At 40.1% G+C, this 17744-nt stretch overlaps 1 non-coding gene across 1 annotated transcript; it reads right to left on the bottom strand.

Moving 5' to 3' along the window:
• Positions 1 to 12446: 12446 nt before the first annotated feature.
• TRNAV-UAC (transfer RNA valine (anticodon UAC)) lies at positions 12447 to 12518 on the bottom strand. The gene has a single exon. It is a non-coding gene; the product is annotated as a tRNA-Val (tRNA).
• Between the last annotated feature and the right edge of the window lie 5226 nt (positions 12519 to 17744).

Here is a 17744-nt window from a genome sequence, read left to right as displayed (position 1 = left end):
GTACCTATGCTGGTTACAGGCTGCAAAAATCAGAGATCAAAACAAGGTAAAATAGAGCAGAGAACCCCAGCTGCATAAGGCTTAACTGGATCAGCGCAACCTCAACACAGGGGTTTTGACATTCAGCGCAGGTAGCCTTCACGGGACCTGCGTTGAAATGCAGAACCTCTTCACAGGGTCTGCACTGAAGGAGAAACGAGAGTTTCTCACTGGGTTCTGGGTCACAGATTGCTGATTAATCTACTGTTTCAGGCCAAATAAAAGCAACAAGCAAGGTACAATCAAAGGGATGCTTTGAGGGAGTACTAAGATCTATCACAAAGGATCATCAAATCATTTGTGAGTCCATTGTTCAGATCATAGACAAGTCCAGTGATTGGATCAAAGCAGCAACTGTCTACTTTGCATCTGGGAATAGCAGATGCAGTTCGATTGTTGCTGTCGAGTCTATGAAACAAACAATGATAGAGACACAAATAAAATGACTAAACAGATCTTCCCCAGTGGAGTCGCCAATTTGTTGTGGGGAAAAATGCCTATGCAGGATGATCCTATCCACCTAAGGTGTGACATTGCCTTAGCAACAAACAGAGACAGCTATTCTAGTATTCTTCCTTTATGAATTAAGAATGAAGAGAGATGGATGGACTAACCGGTGTCTTCCGTTTGTCCCTCGATCCAATTTCTCTTCTCTTTGAGAGTTCCCAGCTACTTGCCTTCTCGCTCGCCCAGCTTCAAGAGGTTTCTGCAAGATCACAAGAAGAGAACACTACACAAGACATGGATTCATATTCATAACTAGTTCAGGATTAGAAATAAACTAAACATACTAATGCAATCATACATCAAAGATACACCAGTATATAGGAGAAACCAAGATAGCTTTATTGATGAATAACAAGGTTCAGGAAGAGATACAACCCAGAGGGCTCCAATCCAGCATCTCCTTCCCAGCAAATGGAATTCCTATCTTCACCCCCTTCAAAGCATTAAGCACCCAATGATTCTAATCTCAAACCAACAGAAATTCTTTGCAATAACAAAATTCTAGCCTCTAGATCTCATGGAGGAGAGATCCATATATAGATGTTTGGAGAGAGGATGAGTCAGCTTGAGATCTGACTAGTGTCCTCTCCCTCTGTCAGTTCTTGATTCCACTTGGAGGTTCTTGCTTCCACTTGGAGATTGGGAACCTCTTACTCATCACCAGTCGAATTCACTGAGGCAAGTGTCATTGAGGAAGATTCTGGAAGCTTCCTGGATCTTGACACCTCTTGGAATGAACTTGCCATTTGTCAACTCTCGCTCAGCGCACCCTGGTAGTCCTTGCACCTGCGTTGCAGTGTAGGTAGCCAGTGTTGGCTTTGACATTCAGCGCAGACAACTAGTGGAGCCACTGAATTGATCCTGAATTGACTTGTTTTTGAGCAGTTTCTGGTGGAGAACTTCTGTGAATTGCTGTGGTTTGTTAGCCTTGTTCCTCTAGGGGTAGGAACAACATGTTTAGGGACTTTGGATCCCTTAGATTATGGACATTTCATGCTCAATGCTGTAAGGCACAAAAATGTCTATAACACTTGGGAAATACTGGGTACTACAGGAAGTATATCAAGGGCTATTCCCAGGTCACCGTGCCTATGGAGAAGCTATTGAAAAAGGATGTCACATTCTATTAGAACGACGACTGTGAGAAGAGCTTGGATGTACTGAAAGGAAAAATGGTCACCGTGTCGATTTTAGTCTTCTCGAGTTGGAAGAAGGAGTTTCATGTACATGTAGACGCGTCATGTATAGCACTGGGAGCAGTACTAACATAGGCCGGCAGAGGAGAATTGGACCATCCTATAACATTCGCAAGAAGGAGATTATCCAAGGCCGATAAGAACTATTCCACCACTGAGCACGAAGGATTAGCTATGGTATATGCACTTCAGAAGTTTAGACACTATTTGCTAGGTGGGCACTTTAAGATGTATACAGATCATTCTACGTTGAAACACCTGGTCAATAAGCCTGTGTTGTGGGGTAGAATCTATAGGTGGTTGTTATTGTTTGAGGAATATGACTTTGAAGTTATTGTGAAACCTAGACCACTAAACGTCAGACTAGACCATCTGTCGCACATCGAAATGGGGGAAGAGCCCACTAATTTGGAGGAGGGATTGCCTGACGCGCAGCTATTTGCAGTGCACATCGCAGATGGTCACTTTGAAGACATCATACACTTCCTAATGATAGGAACTGCCCCAGAAGGTTACATTGTCCAGCAGAAAAAGGAGTTAGTGGTACGTGCACCAGACTTTTATGTCATTGTCAGACATCTATACAAAATGGGGTTTGATGAAGTATTATGATGATATATACCAGAGTTTGAAAGGGGTAGTATCCTCGTGGACACTCATGGGTGTGCCACGGGAGGGCATTATGCAGGAAGGGCGACCGCGTAGAATATTCTACGCACAGGGTTGTGATGGCCAACCCTCCATCAGGATTCAAAAGCTTACTGCAAGGCGTGCAATATGTGTTAAAGGACTAGCAAGCCATCGCGGAGGGATGAGCTGCCTTTGAACCCATAGATGACGTTACAACCTTTTGAGAAATGGGCGATAGATTTTGTGGGACCCATTCAGCCCCAAGGAAAGAAGACGGAAGCATGGTACATTATCACTGCAACTGAGTATTTGACTCGATGGGTGGAGGCATAGCCTGTAAATGACTGCACAGGCATGACCACTGCGAAGTTTCTCTTTGAGTATGTACTGACGTGATTTGGGTGTCCAAAGATTTTGATGAGTGACCGTGGTATGCACTATCTAAATGAGACGATCAGTGCGTTGGCAGAGGAATTTCAGGTATATCACTAGAAAAGCACGCCTTATCACCCACAGGCTAATGGGATGGTGGAAGCATTCAATAAGGTGTTGGAGAACGCACTGACCAAGGTTTTTAATGCTCAGCGAAGTGATTGGGACCTGCACATACCCGCCGTACTATGGGCCTATCGAACGACATGCAAAAAGTTGACTAGAAAGACACCCTTTAGGCTTGTATATGGTGTTGAAGCAGTGATGCCCATGGAATACATTGTGCCTAGTCTACGCATAGCAGCACTCACATGTATGACAGATTGCAGAGCCTTGGACGAGAGGCTCGCGCATCTTGCTGAGCTTGAGGAAGAAAGATTTCTGCTTGGATTTCACCAACAGGTTCAAAAGTAGCGTGAAAAAGCATGGTCTGATGAGCACATTAAGCTGCGCACCTTTAATGTAAATGATCTGGCTTTTTTATATGATAGTAAGTTTGATAAATTTCCAGGAAAATTTAGAATACACTGGCTAGGGCCCTATGTCATTAAGGAGATTACCGACGGTGGAGCAATTTAGCTGGTTAAATTGAATGGAGATCCCTTCCCAGGAAAGGTGAATGGTAGTTGATTGAAGCCATACACCGGTGAGCCGGCCAGGTGACTATATGAAGGTAGCATAGTCTTAGCACTCCAGGCACCTAAAAGGAGGTGCGAAACTATAAACTACACTGCCCGGGTTGGGGAACTATGCGATTGGAGGATTTTGCAGAACAAGGAAAAGCAACAACGCGAAGAGAGCTATGGTACCTAGGGAGAAATCACGCAGGTCGGTTAGAAAGTGACCGTTAAAGTCACTGTTCATGATTTGAAGATAAGACTGCGGCCAAATGGAGTGGGCGACCAGCATTTAAGACAAACTTTATGGGTAAGATCCTAGGAAATCTGCTGCCAATCCAGCATTAACGAATCAAATGTGGGGGGAACGGTTGGATTTGAATTCAAAATGGCCTATAAATTACAAATGGAGGCCCAACAAAAAACACTTGGCATTTTGAACATTGAGTTGGTGAGCTCTTAGACATGCATGATCCGCACATTCCTCTAAGCATTGCTTGACTACCCAGTGTTTGATCGATTTCAAGAATCCAACCACAATTTCATTCATAATTTTATCCCAGGATCTAAATTTGTGGAAACTGAAGCAGTGAAAGCCGAGGGGCTATGCCAGAAGTTGTTAAGGAGGCAGAGGGATGTACTATAGAGGTTACAAAGGTATTAGCTGAAGTACCCAAATCACCATGGATTCCTAGACCAAAGCCGACCTCGACCAAGGAGAGTGCGAAGGACAAAAAGGGAAAGTAGGCTGCGATACCGATGCACACGTCGCCTAGAAGAAACTCATAGAAGGACAAGCCCACTGCATAGGGAAAGGGAAAAACCATTAACTTGGAGCTGGAGGAGGAAGAAATTTAGGACATCTCGATGGATGATGAGGATTTAGGGGTCGAAGTGGAGGAAGTTGCAGTCGATGGTTTTGACCCTATCACTAAGTTTCCCGAGTATGTCCCTCCGCGCAAGGGCAAGACCAAGGTTCCAAAGGACATTGACGAAAGGAAGGTCACCTTGCACACCTCTGCTACCAAATGAGATTTTTTTTTAAGGACTGGGCTTGGCGTGGATTCCTCTATTAAAACTGGAAGATTGGGACTTAGATGACCATGAGAAGTTCTAGAACTTGGCGATAGAGCAGCTAATCTGCCATGTTGTTGACACAACCACCGAGATGACTGCATTAGAAGCATGGAAGTGGCTCAAGGGAGTAGACAAGGCATATCTGCTCAACCTACTATGGGTGCTTGTTGGGCAACGGATCCCCCCATAGCAAGTTTTGGGGCATAAAGCCCGAGTTTCGGTCAATGTAATGTAAAGAACCTGCAAAATGTGGGCGCGAAGAGCAAGAGTCTAGGGTTGTCCGCCCTAAAATAATATAATGTAATGTATGGTATGTCGGCCTACCCATGGTCCGTGGACAATGGGATTGTATAAATAGAGAGAGGCTATAAGTGTAAAGGGAGTCTTAGCTTTGAGAAGTGATATGGGTTTTTGGATGATGAATTAGCTCTAAGTCTGTAAGTCCGAGTCTTGGGTTGTAGTAGTAGTAAGAGGCTCTGCAGCTGAGTGTGTAAAGGCCTGGTAGAGTCCACAGCTGTGTGTGCTGACCCCTGCAGCTAAGTGGGCAAGGCAGAGTTGCGATTGTATCTGAACAGAGGATTAATAAAAGATAAGTTAATTTTGGAATATTCTGTGTTTATGCTTCTATTATCTTTATGCATCTCTTTACAGTTTATGATTATGTGCACTTGTCATGAATGTTGAATGATTAATCAGAATATTGGGCCCCAATAATTACGTTAAGATCTATAATAAATGCACAGTCAGGAATAAGGATCTAGACCACACCTCTTTGCGCTCTTTGCGGAGCTACGCGGAAGTAGTTGCGAAGGACAGATTGCTGCACGAAGCAGCGCAAGCACGCAAGATTGGTTCGTGAACTTCCCAGCATTCATCAAGACATCCCTAAGGTGCAGAAACTTGGTTCCAGCACCCTCCCATACTACCTCGGGTGAGACCTCAGTCCGCGCACCACGGACTGTTGCCGAAAGGGCCGGTAGTTTCGGGATTTGTTTGGCTAAATCACTTCTAAGCTTGGGTCAAGCCCCAACAAGCCAACAAATGGCTCCATTACTGGGACCGGGATCTACCTAAGGGATGTCTGATGTCATGCCATTGGAACCCAACAAAGAAGGAAATTGAAGAGTGGTTGGACAAGAAGCTTCACAAGTTCATGACATAGGAAAATAGAACTCTGCAAGTTTTCGAGAAAAGATGGTTAGATCGCTACGCGTATACGGAAATCCACGAGATCTTCTTCGTCTCCTTTTCTCCTGAACTGTACGAGTGGATCGCGAGGTTAGCTGACAGCCAGGGAAGGTGTAAGCTCAACCAACTGATAGTGTGGACTCTGGAGTTAGTGCGCAGACTAGAGGCATCAGAAGATAAGATCGCAGAAGTTGTGGACCATTGGCTTGACCGGATAATAGGGGGTTTATCACTGATTTCGCAGTAGACACGACTGTGAGCTATAGTGAAGCAGAATGATGTTTTCTGAAGGGACCACGAGGTAAGTACATTAAATCCTTGAATACTTGGATTAAGATGTTTTTATGTGAAAAGCAGGTTATGCAAATACATTAATGTTTGGAATGAGGTGGAGTGGAAAGATCTACAAAGACAGCGAGGGATTAGGAAACAGTCCCTTAATTTCACCTTCGTGAGAGAGCGAGGAAGAGCTCGCTCGGGTTTCTCCGAGAAGTGTGGTCAGTTTGATAAGGCAACACATTCTGCAGTTATCACCTCCACTTATGCCATCACCCACTTCACCTACTTCACCTCCATCCTCACCCACCCCACCTCCACCAAACCCACAATTCAACATGGTCAGCGCGATCAAGCTACCCGTATTCAGAGTAGGGAATGAGGATCCAGACTAGTTCTGGTTCATGGTAAGAGCAGTGCGGGAAGCACAAGAGGCTATAGATGACAACATTAAGAAGGCCACATTGGTGAGTGCACTGCAGGATCGCACGCTAACATGGTATATCAAGCACTCTAATGATCACCCAAATGCATGAATAGCAGAGACCTAGAATGCGCTGAACGGAGAATTTAGCCGATCGAAATTAGAGACACAGTCAATCATCGAATTTAAAGAAATCACGATGCTTCCAGGCGAGACCCCTTGGGATCTGGATCAGAGGCTGAAGATTACGATCTGCGAGGCTAACATGATGCTAACAGATGTGCAGCACTGCGAATGTTTTGCGGCATCTTTGACACCACACTTGAGGACAACACTATCATAGTAGAAGCTTTCAACCTAGGCCGAAGCGTTTGAAATGGAAATGAGGCTAGGAGTTCAACAAATCCACGCGCAGCTACAAAATCTCTGCCTGGAAATGCAGAGCTTGAAGAAGGATAGGGCACCGCGGCCAGAGGTGTGTGAGGAAGTGTGGTGCATAAAATGCAAAGGCCAAGGAAACAACAAGGACCATTGTCCAGTATTCACGAACTACTTGGCAGGAGTGGGGACGATGCCATTGAGATTGGAGGCACAGGTAGGGCTGAGTGCGGCACCCGCACTATGGTGCGCGATCTATCAGATAGGAGGAAAACACACGACGGACAATTGTCATCTATTGCAGAAGTATACACAGACTCCACAACAGCTATTTTGTAATTTCTGTAGGTTGGTGGGCCACGATGAGCATACTTGTCACAGCTACGAGTTGATGAGGGAGTGGACCCCAGCCTATAGAATGCAGACAGAAACGCGAGCCCTCGATCCAACCGCGGGGATGGTGCGCGCTAGATTTCAGGGCCGAGGTTGAGGACGAGGAGGAATGGGGCCAGGAAGTGTGGATTTGTTGAACTCCTAGCCCCGAATCCTATATCGTTGTTTCATGCAACCTCATTGCCATTTCCAACACTTCAGCCTGGGTTGAAAGCTTCTACTATGACAACATCATCCTTAGGTGTGGTGTCAAATATGCCACAAACCATGCGTGGTGCTATGCATCTGTTAGCTTCATATTAGCCTCACAAATCATACTCTTCAGCCTTTGATCCAGATCCTAGGGGGTCTCGCCTGGAAGCATTGTGATTTCTTTAAATCCGATGATTGACTATGTCTCTGATTTCAACCGGATAAATTCTCTGTTTAGTGCATTCTGGATCTCCACTATTCCTGCATTTGGGTGATCATTAGAGTGCTTGATATACCATGTCAGTGCGCGATCCAATGTGTCCTTCTTAATGTTGTCATCTGTAACCCCTTGTGCTTCCCACAATGCTCTTAACATGAACCAGAACTGGTTCGGATCCTCATTCCCTACTCCTCTGAATACGAGTAGCTTGATTGCACTCACCATGCTGAACTGTGGATTTAGTGGAGGTGGTGTGGGTGAGGATGGAGGTGAAGTAGGTGAAGTGGGTGATGGCATAAGTGGAGGTGATAACTGCGGAATGTGCTGCCTTATCAAACTGATTGCACTTCTCGGAGAAACCCAACCAAGCTCTTCCTTGCTCTCTCGCGAAGGTGAAATTAAGGGACTATTTCCTAATCCCTCGCTACCTTTGTAGATCTTTTTGCTCAGCGTCGTTCCAAACATTAATGTATTTGCATAATCCGCTTTTCACATAAAATCATCTTAATCTAAGTATTCAACAATTTAATGTTCTTACCTCGTGGTCCCTTGAGAAACATCATTCTGCTTCGCTATAGCTCACAGTCATGTCTGCCGCAAACTCAGTGATAAAACCCCCTATTATCCGAATGAGCCAATAGTCCACAGCTCGCGCGATATGATCTTCTGATGCCTCTAGTCTGTGCACTAACTCCGGAGTCCACACTATCGGTTAGTCGAGCTTACAACTTCCTTGGCTATCAACTAACCTCACGATCCACTCATACAGTTCAGAAGGAAAGGAGGCAAAGAATATCTCATGGATTTCTGTATACACGTAGTGATCCAACCACCTTTTCTTGGATACCTGCCGAGTTTCTCTTTTCCTGTGTCATGAAATCGTGAAGCTTCTTGTCCAACCACTCTTCAATTTCCTTCCTTGTTGGGTTCTAGTGGCACGACATCAGACATCCCTTAGGAAGATCCCGGTCCTGGCAACAAAACCATTTGTTGGCTTGTTGGGGCCTGACCTAGGTTCAAAAGTGATTTAGCCAAACAAATCCTGAAACTACTGGCCCTTTCGGTAACAGCCCGCAGTGTGCAGACTGAGGTCTCACCTGAGGTAGTATGGGAGGGTGCTGGAACCAGGTTTCCGCACCCTAGGGATGTCTTAATGAAGGTTGGGAAGTTTGCGAACCAATCCTACATGCTTGCACTACTTCACGCAGTCGTCTGTCCTTCGCAACTTGTGCAACTGCTTCCACGTAGCTCTGTAAAGAGTGCGAAGAGGTGCGGTCTAGATCCTTATTCCTGACTGTGCGTTTATTATAGATCTTAACTTAATTATGTGGGACCAATATTCTCATTAATCATTCAACATTCATAATAAGTGCGTGTAATGATACTCTGTGAAGAGATGCATAAAGATAATAGAAGCATAGACACAGAATATTCCAAAATTAACTTATCTTTTATTAATCCTCTGTTCAGATACAATCCCAACTCCACCATGCGCACTTACATGCAGGGGTCGTGCACACAGCTGCAGACTCTACCAAGCCTCTGTGCACTCAGCTGCAGAGCCTCTTACTACTACTACAACCCAAGACTTGGATTTATAGACTCAGAGCTAATTCATCATCCAAAAACCCATATCACTTCTCCAAGCTAAGACTCCCTTTACACTGAGAGCCTCGCTCTATTTATACAATCCCATGGTTCGTGGACCATGGGTAAGCTGACATACCATACATTACATTATATTATTTTAGGGCGGACAACCCTAGACTCTCACACTCCGCACTTGCATTTTGCCGGGTCTTTACATTACATTGAACAAAACTCGAGCTTTAAGCCCCAAAAATTGCTATGAGGGGATCCGCTGCCCAACAGTGCTGCACTAAAATCACACCCCCATTACAGTATTGGTCATCAAGTAGTTGTTATTCTTGGTGCACGATGGGTGTCTGTGGTTGGAGGAGCCAATACCCATCACTGATAGATTGATCCATAGGATCATGCGGCTGCCCTATACAAGGGAGAATCCAGCCATGATGTTTGGCAGAAAAGGTGGCGAGCAGGCCCTTGAGTAGGCCATGAAGGAGAAATTCAAGCTTGTGAAGAAGCCACAAGGCTATGCCATCTCGAGTATTAGTGACCTTGTGGTCAAGGTGGCCACACAGATTTTGGTAGGCAAAGTTATGAGGAAGTGTCATGTAGATGAAGTGCCAGCACCAGTCGTTGCTCTTGCAGCCCAATGCGTCGAAGGTGTCCAATTTAATTAGGCATGCTATCTCTATGGTGAGTTCCTTGCGAACTGCCGCAAGGCACAGGAGCTCAACAAGACCTTTCACTATGCATGGCTCTTGCTCTCTATTGTGTTGGTAGACTGGGAGCTGTCGGAAGACAGTCAATCCCCCTCGGTTACGCCGGACCTGCCAGAGGCAGCGAAGTACGCTTTGCTATTGGCGACCAAGGATGCTCAATGCATCAAGGATAGTAAGATCTTCTGGATCTTGATGGAAATGAACATCCGCATGGCTATCAATCGCAACCTGCGATTGTCCCCTACTGTGTTTGCCAAACTGCAGGAGTATGCAGAGTTCAAGGCAGACTTTCACTGTGTATCGATCAGGGCACGAAAGGACCCTGAGAAGACATGGCATGACTTGCCTTACTTGGTGAAAGACGATGCGATTAGTGTAGTTCTTGATCGTTGGCTGGCAGAGTGTGTTGGGAAGCAGAACCCCCATAGCATATTTTGGGGCTTAAATCCTAATTTTTGGTCAATGTAATGTAAAGACCCCGCAAAATGCGGGCGCGGAGCGCAAAAGTATAGGGTTTTCCGTCCTAAGATAATGTAATTTAGTATAGAATGTGTCGACATACCCATGGTCCGCAGACCATGGGATTGTATAAATAGAGTGAGGCTCTAAGTGTAAAAAGTAGTCTTAGTCTGAGCGTTGAGAAGGAATATGGGTTTTTGAATGAGGAATTCTCTCTGAGTCTATAAGTCCGAGTCTTGGGTTGTAGTAGTAGGAAGAGGCTCTGCAGCTGAGTGCGCAAAGGCCTGGTAGAGTCCGTAGTTGTGTGTGCGGACCCCTGCAACTGAGTGTGCAAGGTAGAGTGGGATTGTATCTAGACAGAGGATTAATAAAAGATAAGTTGATTCTGAAATACTATGTGTTTATGCTTCTATGATATTTATGCATCTCTTTACTGTTTATGATTGCGCGCACTAGTTATAAATGTTGAATGATTAATAAGGATATTGGGCCCACATAATTAAGTTAAGATCTATAATACAAGCACAGTAAGGGTAAAAGATCTAGATAGCACCTCTTCGAGCCCTCTACAGAGCTACGCGGAAGTAGTTGCACAGTCACGAAGGACAGACGGCTGCGCAGAGTAGCACAAGCGTGTAGGATTGGTTCGCGAACTTCCCAGACTCCATCAAGACATCCTTAGGGTGCGGAAACCTGGTTCCAGCACCCTCCCATACTACCTCGGGTGAGGCCTCAGTCTACGCACCGTAGATTGTTGCCGAAAGGGCTGGTAGTTTCGAGATTTGTTTGGCTAATTCATTTTTGAACCTGGGTCAGGCCCCAATAAGCCAACAAATGGTTCCATTACTAGGACCGAGATCTGCCTAAGGGATGTCTGATGTCGAAACACCTGAACCCAACAAAGAAGGAAATTGAAGAGTGGTTGGATCAGAATATTCATGAGTTCATGACACAGGAAAACAGAACTCCGTAGGTATCTAAGAAAAGGTGGCTGGATCGCTACGTATATATGGAAATCCACGAGATCTTCTTCGCATCCTTTCCTTCCGAACTATACGAGTGGATCGCGAGGTTAGCTAACAGCCAGGGAAGTTGTAAGCTCGACCAACTGATAGTGTGGACTCCGGAGTTAGTGCGCAGACTAGAAGCATCAGAAGATAAGATCGCGCGAGGTGTGGACCATTGGCTTGAATGGATAATACAGGGTTTTATCAATGAGTTCGTAGTAGACACGAATGTGACACTACAAGAAAAAAGGACATTGGTGAGGGTAGAAAAATGTCACCATAAGCTTATTAGTGACAGTTAAAAGAGCATTTGTCACCAAAAACTGAACGTCACCAAAGGTGGAGTCACCAAAAGTATAGGTGTTGTAGTGACATACAAAGTCTGTCACCAATAATGATTTATAATGACGGATAATGACCGTCACCATTTCATATGAGCAATGGTCATGGACCATAGCCTCCGCCACCAAAAACTAAACGTCACCAAAGGTGGTGTTGCCAAAATTATTGGTGTTGTAGTGGCATTCAAAGTTCATCACCAATAATGATTTATAATGACAGATAATGATTGTCACCATTGCATATGAGCAATGGTGACGGACCATAGCCTTAGTCACCAAAAACTGAACGTCACCAAAGGTGGCGTCGCCAAAAGTATAGCTGTTATGGTGACATTCAAGGTCCATCACGAATATTGATTATAATGATGGATAGTGACCGTCACCATTTCATATGAACAATAATGATTTATTGTGATGGATATTTAATGGTCATCACTATTAGTGCATATATATGGTGAAGTTCATTGACTGTCACCAAAAACCGCATTGCTAGAAGTATAGGTGTTGTGGTGACATTCAATGTCCATCACTAATAATGACTATAATGATGGATAACGACCGTCACCATTTCATATAAACAACAACAATTTATGGTTACAGACCTTTGAGGGTCGTCACTATTGATGCATATATATGGCGGCATTCGTTGACCGTCACCATTTCATATTTTTGGTGAGGGTCAAAAAATGTCACCAAAGCTCATTGGTGATGGTCAAAAGAGCCTCCATCACCAAAAATTGATCGTCGCCATTCCATATGGATGTTAGGGCACGATGGAATCGAACCACCAACCTCCTGCTTGTAAAGCAGGTGCTCTTCCATTGAGCTAGCACCCTTTAAAGAATTATATTTTTTAAAATTAGACCTTGAAACTTCATAAATTGTAAATTCTACAACTTTCAATAAATTAAAGTCTCAGCAATATTTTACTAAACAAGCAAAGAAACATCGAAGATGTAGGTCCCTACCTAATGGTTATTGAAGTTATGAAAATTGGGTGGAGGGAAAAATAGTTATGTATAAGAGAATCAATATGTTCAGTTGAATACTCAATTAGAAGTGAAACTATGAAGACATTTATAACCTATAAATGACCTATAACTATCAAATGCACCAAATTTGCAAATGAAATATCATAAGTGGATATCATATGGAAGAAGAGGAGGTAGGGACTTGGAGCCCTTGTACATCTTGGAATGCCTTAGCACTTGGCACATCTTAGCTTGTTTGACATGTCTTCGTACTATCTGGCACATCTTAGCATGCCCTAGCATTCCCCAACACACCTTAGCAGTCATGACCTCACAACTAGCATTGCATTTTTCCATGACTTGGGAACCTTACATTCACTAGAACACCTTGGCACTCCCTAGTTGTCATGCCCTCTGTTATCCTCCATAATGTCCTAGGCTGATGAAGAGATCGACGGAGGTAACCACAGACCAAGCTTTTAGTTTGGTAGCTAGCCCTACCAAACCAGAGAGGGCTCTCTCTATGAAATCACAACCAAGAGATGACTGGAATGTAAAGGATTTTAGGCTAGATAGCTAGGGTTAGGTGGGTTTTTGGAAAATTTAGGGACATGGAACTCTATTCACCGGCGTCTTGTCTGGCAGGGACTTTGTCAGGGAGGAAAGGACTTGGAACTTTGTCTAGGATAAAGCACCTAACATGCATGACAAAAGCGCCCTAGAATAGAGTACCTCCTACCTAGAAGAGTGTCCCTTGCCCAAAATATAGAACCCTTCTCTACTGTGCACTTTTCTTAAAGATAATTCTGTGCATAAAATATTACTAAGCAAAACACCTAAATTAAGAAAAGTGAGCATCTAAGTCAAACTATAAAAGTATAATAAATATGGCTCTATATAAGTTTGGGAAACACTAGACAAGCATGCTTTCATACAACAACAATAATATGCCTAAAATCAATGTGATTCTTTCATCGTTGTTATACCCTCACAATAAAACTGGAATCTATAGCATGTACCCCAAGGTTGTATGCATTTGCTAAAGGTGTAGATTGAAAGGATTTGCTGAGATGAAGTACTATTGAAGGAGAAACACCTTCAAAACAATAGATAAAGTCGATTATGAATTCAACCCATTTACACACAGACCAAGGTTGCTACTGGGTACACTTCTCTACTGAATGGAAACTACAATGTATTGTACTACTGCTGAAGGAAAAACACCTTTAGTGCAACACGGATAAAAATCTAACAGATATTGTCACTGTGGCCTTGGTTGTCGATGATCTCATCAATATAGGTAACAACTTCGATAATTGAAAAACCAAAAGGTGAGATGCATATATAATTTGAAATGACAGATTTGGGCATACTTTATTATTGTTTAAGAGTGTTAGTATAGAAAATGCAAGGTAACTTGTTGCATCTTTATGTCACAGGCCAAGGATGCGAAGAAATACATAAAATATTAAATAGCATGGTATAATTCGATTGCAGGTTATTTTGAAACAGGAACAGAATTCTCCTTATGCTGGTTCTAATCTAGTGGGTATAACTTTAAATAAGAAACTGATAGTTATGGGGTTGAAACTCTCTCACTATCATGAAAATTCCCAAATTTGTTCACTAGAAAGAAGTAGAGTGAGTCGTTAGGTTTATGGAAGGGAACACCCTATTCGCAGGAAGATAACTTGAAATTAGTTGGGCATATTATTTCTCGTCTTCTTGTATGTGTGTGCTTTGAGAAGATAACCACATCCAAAGACTCAATAACAACTCTAGTAAATTTTATAGATGTGAATCACTTCTAAGAAAACCCATCTCTTAATGACAATTAAGCGAGGAATATGTCGAAGGATTCAATCTTGCACTTAGTCATAAAAAGGAAGTTGGGGTATCCAGCATCTTTCCAACAAACCGACTCCAACCATAATGTGAAAGACAGGTTAACTGCAAAACCTCTTTCCCACTTTGTAGTATTGTTCCCTCTTGAATTCCTACAGGTATCTGGCTACTTAGATCCATAAAACTCATGGTAGGTAAACTCTACAAGATACAATTGTGACATGCAAGCTTGACACACACTCTAGTTTCCGTCTAAAAGAGGGTAAGTCAAAATATTATGACAATCTTAACTGTAATTTATCATACAATATTGAGGTATTGCATGGAATAAACAATATACTATCAATGCAATAATGAAGAACTCAAAATAAATAAATTTCTTATTGCTACAATAGCGCCTCTTGGGATTCTCGGATAAAGCACCTAACCTGCATGGCAAAAGCTTCCTAGAATAGAGTACCTCCTACCTAGAAGTGTGTCCCCTACTCAAAATATAGAACCCTTCTCTACTGTGCACTTTTCTTAAAGATAAATCTGTGCATAAAACAAAACTAAGAAAAACACCTAAATTAAGAAAAGTGAGCATCTAAGTCAAACTATAAAAGCATACTAAATATGGCTGTATATAATATTGAGGTATTGCATGGAATAAACAATATACTATCAATGCACTAATGAAGAACTCAAAATAAATGAATTTCTTATTGCTACAATAGCGCCTCTTGGGATTCTTGGATAAAGCACCTAACCTGCATGGCAAAAGCTTCCTAGAATAGAGTACCTCCTACCTAGAAGTGTGTCCCCTGCTCAAAATATAGAACCCTTCTCTACTATGCACTTTTCTTAAAGATAAATCTGTGCATAAAACAGAACTAAGAAAAACACCTAAATTAAGAAAAGTGAGCATCTAAGTCAAACTATAAAAGCATACTAAATATGCCTAAAATCGATGCACTTCTTTCATCGCTGCTACAACCTCATAGGAAAACTATAATCTACAACATGTATCCCAAGGCTGCATGCATCTACTAAAGGTGCAGACCGAAAGTATCTACTAAGATGAAGTATTGTTGAAGGAGAAACACCTTCAAAACAACATATAGAGTCTAATGTACATTCAACCCATCTGCACATAGGCCAAGGTTGCTACTGGGTACACTTCTCCCCTAAATGGAAACTACAGTGTATTGTTGCTCTACTGAATGAGAAACACCTTCAAAGAAACATGGATAAAACTATAACATATATTGTCACTATGGTATCGGTTGTAGAAGTTCTCATCAATATAGGTAATAACTTCAATAATTGAAAAACCAAAAGGTGAGCTACATAGATCATTTGAAATGATATATTTGGGCATACTTTATTATTTTTTAGGAGTGTTAGTATAGAAAATGCAAGGTAGCCTGTTGCATCTTTATGTCACAGACCAAGGATGCAAATAAGTACAGAAAATATTAAATGGCATGGTACAAGTCGATTGTAGGTTCTTTCGAAACAAGAATGGAGTTCTCCTTGTGCAGATTCTAATCTATTGGGTATAGATTCAAATAAGAAATTTATAGTTATGGTGTTTGAATTGTCTCACAATTCATGGCAAGTCCCAAAGTTTTAGATAGAGAGTAGGAATGACCTGTTACAGAGTTTTGTGAACCCAACGTTTCGGACTGCCAGGTGAGTCCATCATCAGGGGATGCGACAATAGATATTCTTCAACATTAATGATGAATCCAAGAGCTATGTTAGGGTATATATATAGGTTATTAAGGATTGATGTGCGGAATTAGGTCGGCCATTTATTTATTTATTAATTATTGTTATTTATTTATTAATTAGGTCGGCCATTTATTTATTTATTTTTATTTATTGTATTATTATTATTATTATTATTTAATTATTTATTTATTTTTTAATTTTTTTATTTATTTATTATTTTTCCTTAAATACCCTATATTATTATTTCTATTCATATTACTATTACTATTAATTAATTAATTAATTTTTATTTTTATTTTATTATTGTGTTTAATTGCTATTATTAAGTTAGGTAGGTGGATTAATTCCTTTAATAAATAGCTTAAAGGGATAAATATATTAATTAATTAATTTTATATTTTATAGGTTTAATTATTATATTTACTGATTTCTTTATATCAAATTAATTATTTTGAATAATGATTTACTTAATTTATTAATGTGTTTTAAATTATTTATTTATTTATTTAATTGTTTAAATTATCTATTTATTTATTATTGTTATTATTTTATTTTATTTTATTTTATCTATTTTATTTTATGATATATATATATATATATATATATATATATATATATATATATATATATATATATAAAATATGTTATATTTTTTTATTAAAATAGTTGATTAAATAATATTTGTATTTTTTATTATGCTTACTGATTAAATAAATAATTAATTGAAGAGATATAAGTTAATTACTTAATTTTATTATTTCTTGATTTAACTATTATATTAATTACTTAATTTAATGGTTTAATTATTATTTTTATGTAAAAATTAACAATTTCTTAACTACTGTATTTGACTTAATTGATAGAAGATTAGCTTATTTTAATATTTACAAATATTTATTTATTTAATTGTTTTAAATTATTTATTTATTTATTTAATTTATTCATTTATTTTTTTCTTTCTTTCTTCTTTTCTTTCTCTTTTTTTTTTTTTTTTTTATTTTATTTTTTATTTCTCTCTTCAAATACCCTATATTATTATTTCTATTCATATTACTATTACTATTATTAATTGATTAATTAATTAATTTTTATTTTTATTTTATTATTGTGTTTAAGTGCTATTATTAAGTTAGGTAGGTGGATTAATTCCTTTAATAAATAGCTTAAAGGGATAAATAGATTAATTAATTAATTTTATATTTTATAGATTTAATTATTTTGTTTACTAATTTCTTTATATCAAATTAATTATTTTGAATAATGATTTACTTAATTTATTAATGTGTTTTAAATTAATTAATTATTTATTTAATTGTTTTGAATTATTTATTTATTTATTATTGTTATTATTTATTTTATTTATTTTATTTTATGTTATATATCTATATATATATATAGATTTTATGTTATATATATATATATATATATATATATATATATAATTTTTTTTATTAAAATAGTTTATTAAATAATATTTATATTTTTTTATTATGCTTGCTGATTTATTAATTTGATTAAATAAATAATTAA

This window comes from Pinus tabuliformis, chromosome 5_2 (assembly GCF_031772625.1).
Source record: "Pinus tabuliformis cultivar Carrire ecotype Pingquan chromosome 5_2, CPIR1, whole genome shotgun sequence".
Taxonomy (NCBI): Eukaryota; Viridiplantae; Streptophyta; class Pinopsida; order Pinales; family Pinaceae; genus Pinus; species Pinus tabuliformis.
Note: the sequence above shows the minus strand (reverse complement) of the source record. Positions and strands in the feature narration are given on the sequence as shown.